Source organism: Nanorana parkeri, unplaced genomic scaffold (genome assembly GCF_000935625.1).
Source record: "Nanorana parkeri isolate BGI_ZX_2015 unplaced genomic scaffold, ASM93562v1 scaffold49, whole genome shotgun sequence".
Lineage (NCBI taxonomy): Eukaryota > Metazoa > Chordata > Amphibia > Anura > Dicroglossidae > Nanorana > Nanorana parkeri.
This window is the reverse complement of record NW_017306317.1, coordinates 1931996-1938766: the sequence shown is the minus strand read 5'-3', so window position 1 is coordinate 1938766 and position 6771 is coordinate 1931996.

Sequence of the window (6771 nt, the reverse complement as noted above, 5' to 3'; positions counted from 1 at the left end):
GCTGTGAAAAAAAAAAAAAAAAAGTTTATGTTTCTGTTACCTGCTATGGTCAACTCTTTTGTTTTCATTGTGTACATGTATTATTAATCAACCCCATTTTGCCTTGAGAGCCAGTGACAACACCCATACTCAAAGCATTATAAATGTCTCAGCATATGGCTAAAAGTGCTTTGAGCAGCTCTGTGTTTAAACACATTCTCAGGAAGAGGAATCTTGGCAGTAGAGCTATTAAAGAGAAAAGTATAACACATGTAAATGTTTTTAATTAATTAAAACAGGACTATTTTAGGAAGAGCTAATACACCCAAGAGTCAAAATGGAACTTGCTGGTGCCCGGTATAGGAAAAGTGTATTCAGCCAAACTGCTCGATGCACAGCAGCCCTTAGTGAAACAATTGCTTTGCACTCCATCATGCTTTTCCCACATGGGTATACATAGCACTGCTGCTATTTATTTTTGTGAATGGTACTTGCATCTTCTTTCCCAGGGGAGGCTGGGAACTTTGACAGTCACTTGTACTTTTATATAACCTTTCCCTATATGAGTATACATAGCACTGGAGCTATCATTTTTCCTCAATGGCACTCACATCTCCTTATAGGCGAGCATGGGACTCTGGCACTTTTACATGGGAGTCACTGGCACTTTAATGTAAGCTTTTATACATTTGTCTCAGAAGGAAACTATATAGCCCTTTTATTCTTTTTTTCTTTAGTTATGCAGGTGAATTGATCCACTAAATATTAATAGTCTTAATAGAGCTAAGCTACAGGGGCAATTGTAATTTCTTGTTGCTGAGAGATTCCTTTCTTCTAGTCACCTGAATAGGCTAGAGCTACATAGAAGATCTTTTAATAGCTCAATCCTGCTACTAAAATGACTGGCAATTAATTGCTAGGAGTAGCAAACGATCACTAAACAAATGGGACTAATGGCTCCCTATAAGCTACACAAGTAGCACCTTGTAGAAACATAAATGGAGCATTGTGTTGTAATGGCAAATTGATTTCTACTACATACTACTTGTCCATCTCACTCCAACCATTAGATCAATTTATTTAGCAATCATCGGCTACACCTAGTGATTAACGGCTAGCACTTTTAGTAATCGGATTGAGTTACTAAAAATCTGCTGTGTAGCTCTAAACTATTTAGGTGACTGGCCACAAGTGGTTAAATCTCTTAGTATGAAGAGATTAAAATAGTTTGAGTAGTTTAGCCATTACTGCATGTTTTGAAAGATGTTTCTGTTTATACTTTTATAACATAATGTAGAAATTATGTTTGCTCACTCTCTAAACATGCATTTTCCTTGGTAAAGTTGCTCTGTAATTGTGTTTTTATTGTCCTTTCTTATTTCTTATTTTAAGTCCATTAGTCTGCCTAGATGGATAAGCCCAGGCTTATTTGATAAAGTTCATAGTGCAACAAACCCTACCAACCAGAGTTTGTAGAAGTCACATTTATAATTTATTTTTCATAGCAAAATACATTGTTCTGTTCTAGATATTCTTTCCTATGATGGCACTTTACACAACTAACATTGTGCACTCTCTATCTGGACCTGACCTACATGTGGATTAGTTTTCATGAGTGGTAGAGAGCTTCTGGTAAATGGCTGTGGAGTAGGAGGCTACAGGGGCCAGAACAAGGAACCCTTTAGATAAAAGCATGATAGTAAGTCAGAGCCAGAATAGGTTTTAAGATAAACTGAAAGAGGTTCTAACCCCCTCCCAGTTTATATATGAAATTAGCTTGATCTGAACTATAAATAAATGTGATTTTAGTTTAATTTTTTAATTTTTTTTTTTTTAGATATAATGCATCACATTTTCCATATGCACTAGATTACTTGAGATGCCTGTTTGGTGTATTAGAGATGTCCCATTCAGTATAAGTGGGGGTATGTTTACGTATGACTACAATAAAGCTTACATTTTATTCATGACCCTGTTTAAATTTGCATTGGGAAAGCTGCATGGCTATAGGAAAATGAAGATATGTCCACTGTATTCATGTATAAAGAGATCTATCTAACGCATAACATACTTTGTTAAAATAATCTATTCGAGTCATTGAATACTTTGTGATTCAAAAGAATTTCTAAATTTACATTAACTGTATTTTTATGTTTAGTGGCAATGACCCCGTTGTACTTGAATGTGACAGCTGTTGACAATAGACCAATCATAATACAATTATGTTGAACTTCCTTTGCTCAACCATCAAATGTATTCCTGGAAGTGGACAACATGGCTATGGCTTGAACTGCTGCTGCTCTCTGCTATATTTTTTGTTATGTACATTCCTGTATATTTCTGATGTTTTTAGAACATTTTGTCCAATATGATAGATCCCCCCTCCCATTTATGTAAGCTTTCTTTTGTATGGCATAGTATATCCAGTTGTTTGGCAACAGGGGTAGCTGAGACTGTTACCGCTACTGGGCTTAAAGTCTTGGAGGTTCAGCTTTGACCCTAATTCATAAAAGCTTGTTTCTTTTTCCTCAACTCAGCAATGGAATTATCACTATGAGTTTCATGTTCTATCTATTTGAATATATAGTTGTAAATAACCTTAAGATGTTGTAGGCAGCAGTGGATTAATTGGGCAATGAACATCAGGCTGTTTTTAACTTTATGGTCCTCCTATCAGTTTAATTGAATCGTGCATAAAGGTTGATGTACAAAGACATTTGTGTATCGCTTTGCTTTGCCTATGTGGGTTTTGCGAAACATTTCCTGCAGGATTTGTAACGCAGTGTTTCAATTTTAAAATGTAATCTTATGCAGTAGGAGCATACTTTTAGTAAATTACTCATACAATGGAGGCAGATATTATAGAAGCAATGCTTTCGGTCACAGGTAGTGTGCCTTCATATCGTGTATAATTATTTGCTAATAAAGGAAACCTTTATTGAGAGCAATACAAAAGCTGCCATTGCTGATCACCTTGTGAAAGAAGAGGCTAAAGATTTGCAAAGCTGAAATTATTTTCTATGAAGTGCAGTGAAATATAGAACTTTTTTTAGCATCCCCGTGGGCTTCCCTTGAGTCTGCCCTTATAAACCACCACTGGTGAGGAATTTTGGTTCACATTATGCATGGAGATCCAGAGCAGTTTTTTTTTTTTCTTGTTTCTCAATTGAGTTTTACAGACGTTATTCTTTACAAAGACAGGACAGATATCAAGAACAATATGTTCGCTTTTACAGTCAGCAATAGTCACAAAACAGTAGTAGTCAGTACAGTTATCTGGAAGCTTTTGGAGTGCCTTGGGCAGAGTGATGCAGAGAGCCTTAGAGCTGAACATCCCTAAAGTGAATTATCTTCAAACCTTTTACATAAAAGCACTAAGTTCAAATACATTGTACGGAAAAAAGTATGCTCATTGATGCGCATTGACATGTTTCATAACGTGTTTTGCTCTGTTTACAGTCGATGAACCAATCACACTCAGAAACCGCCATATACAAAGAAATAAGGGTGGGTGCTACCGTTAGTCGACGGCTGGCAACCGTGGTAGATATCAAGTAGAATATGAAGAGAAACCGGCACTCCAATAGCGAATCAAATACATCTGTTTATTTGAGTAGCATAGTGTTATACACCTAATGCAACGTTTCGGGGTCACACAGGATCCCCTTCAACAGGCAGAACAAGTGACGTGGCTGATCCTGTGTGACCCTTTTTCTGCCTGATAAAGGGGAATCTTTTGTGACCCCGAAACGTTGCAATAAGTGTATCACAGTATGCTACTCATAGGTCAAATAAACAGACGTATTTGATTCACTATTGGAGTGCCGGTGTCTCTTCATATTCTACTTGCTCTCGTTTACGGCACGTTGAACTGTTTGTTTTTAAGGGGTTTTTTTTTTTTCCTGTACAGGCCACGTCAAGGGTCAATTTTAATTTTTGTTTAAATTATGATAGGCGTGCTGTGTTGACATACATTTTTGTGCATTATGTAGACATGCTGCATTTTAATGCAAGGGATCACAACGCACCTCACCAGGGCACATTGAACAATTGTTTTCTTTGTGCCCTTGCATTGAGCCTGCGTTGATGAATGCAGATCAATGCAGCACAACGAACATGGTGTGAATGAAACCTAAGACAGGGAAACGGGGGAGGTTGCGACTCTGTGATGCTAATAATCTGCTATTCCATGTGCTGTGTTTGGTAGGCCTCCTCTGTGCTACTGTTTTTTTAATTGGTGTTTAATTAGATAATGAAGACTGATGGATTTTTCACTTGGATATTTCAACTTGTCAAATATCTAATAAAGAAATTACTGGCCGTGCCATGGGTAATTTATAGACTTCTATTGGGCTGTCCTCCAGATAAAGGAGCTCAGGAGACTGTCCCATAAAAGTCTATAAGTTCTCTTTTTAAAGTGACACTAAACTCGGGAGTAAAATCCTAAAAATACATTCAAGTACCCTAACTATTAACAAAAATTTAACTTATTTGTGCATCACTCAGCTGTAGATCCTCAAATTATCTCTGAACGTGTGCTGACATAGTCCTTCCTTCTGAAGGATGAATACTTTTGTTCCCCATGGCCCCCTGTGTGTGTTGTAAAGTAGCCACCACTCCAAGCTCACTCCCATGATGGACTACAATCCCATATTTAGTTTACTAATTTGTATTGAGATTGTAGTCCATCACGAGAGTGAGCTTGGCGTGTTGGCTACTTTACGACTGACACAAGGACCATGGGGAACAAGAGTAGTCGTCCTCCAGAAGTAAGGACAGTGTCGGCACCAATTCAGAGATGATTTGAGGATGTAAAGTTGAGTGATGCACAAATAAGTTACATTTTTGTTTATAGTTAAGGTACTCTAAAGCATGTTTTAAGGTTTAACTCCCTGAGTTTAGTGTCACTTTAAGAAACCTCTTAACACTTTTTCAGCCTCAGTTCATAAGTGTTGATTTTTTTTTTTTTTTAGGTCCTAAATGTGCAGCCAATAAGAATTCACTCTTTTGAAGTCCTACCAGTACAGGATGGATTCTGATTGCTTGCTATGGGTTACTGCACTTAATAATTAGCATCCCCTTAATACAGCTTTCAGTTGCATCAGACTTTCTGTAAGAGAGATCTCATGGAGCCTACAGAGTTTGTGTGTGTGTGTTTGGGAATACCTTTCCCGCATTATAAATAAGTAAGAAAAAAGGGCTTCCAGGTCACTGGATAAAACGAAAAAGGCAGTGGGATAGACTGGTGTAATACAGGCTATGTCTGTATTAAAATTGAACTCCTTGGGTGGGAGGGCTGTGCTTTCTGTACATTTTTAAGGCAATATTTTTCAATATACAAATATAGTAACTGTTGAGCTGCCAAATGAAATGTACATCTGTTTAGTCCTAAGATTTGTAAAGCTCTGGCATACAGCAAAGCCAGGTTGTGGACCTAAAATTTCTGTAGCATAGTTAAACAATATAACTAGGCCACCTCCCTGCCTGTAGCCTATGACTGTATAATAAAGGAGCAGCAGCATTGTGATAAGCTCATCCACCCCCTCAACCTGCTTCTCCTTCCTGTAAGCATGATCCTTGTCAGCATATTTGCATGCAGCATACCTGATTGCCCCCTAGTGTTGCTGCTGCTTCTTCTCTAGGTCTGAGGCTTAGCGGACAGAGCATTACAGGATGCTGATAAAAAGTTTTAGGTACTTTTGCGATCTGTTAAAAATAAATCCATCAACAATGACTTAGTCTTATGACTCTGTATATGTCTTTTGGTCCATCATGGATTTTTTTTTAGACTGCACCAATGCTCACTTTCACTAGGACATTCTCCAGACCACCCAGTCCACTACACATGCTGGTGAACCTTGGAACAGAACTGAAATCATTATTTGATATTATTGCAATGTATTACAAGATAATTTCAGTGCATTTTAGTTGTACATTTATTTAAGCTATTTTTTACTGTTTAGCTGTGTTTTCAATGCACATTAAAAGAGAACTGTTACTCCTAAATTTAATTTAGCTTTTTCTCCTTTTAAAGCTTACAGCAAACAGAACTCGCTGAGGGACTGATTTATAAGTTCTGTCTTGCTATAATGGCTCAGAATATTTTACTTAATAACTATAGTCTGTCAAATGGTAACATCAGCTCCAATCTAATAAGTATCTCTCTGCTATAATGTTGACAGTCATGTAAGTCTTCAAAAAAAATATTTGACACACTCATGTTATACTGCAGCCTTATTTCTCTGTTGTGCTGAGTGAAAATGTCTGCATGGTGGAGGAATTGTATTTTACAATGCCTTATTTATTAAATAGTGTTAGAAACCAGTGCCGTTGAATAGTCTTAGAAAGATTATTAGTTCCCTTCTGCATTTTGCTGTATTCGCTGAAGCTGCTCATGTCCCTTTGTTTCCACGCTCTCTGCACCCTTTTTTGCTTTCACACTCTTGGTTTTCTTTTGCGGTCCCCCCCCACAGCCCCTTCCTTTTATTGATTTACTTCAATCTTACTACCTGCAGAGTACAAGATATTTAATACCCCACTTACTCCACATTTTGGCGGCTGCTGATCTCCTTACACAACAGGTCCACTGTTCTTCTTCCCTAAGGCCAATTAAGGTCACTAGTGAAAGCAACAAAAAAACCTACCTGGTTTACACAGTCCCTCCCTTGCTGGCCAAAGCAAAGAGACATTGCCCTATTGTTGGCTGAAATGATGCAGAACTACCCTGCCCGTGATAGAGAGATGCCTCCCTGTTCAGCCTGGGAGAAAGGAACACTGTAGAAACAAGTGACT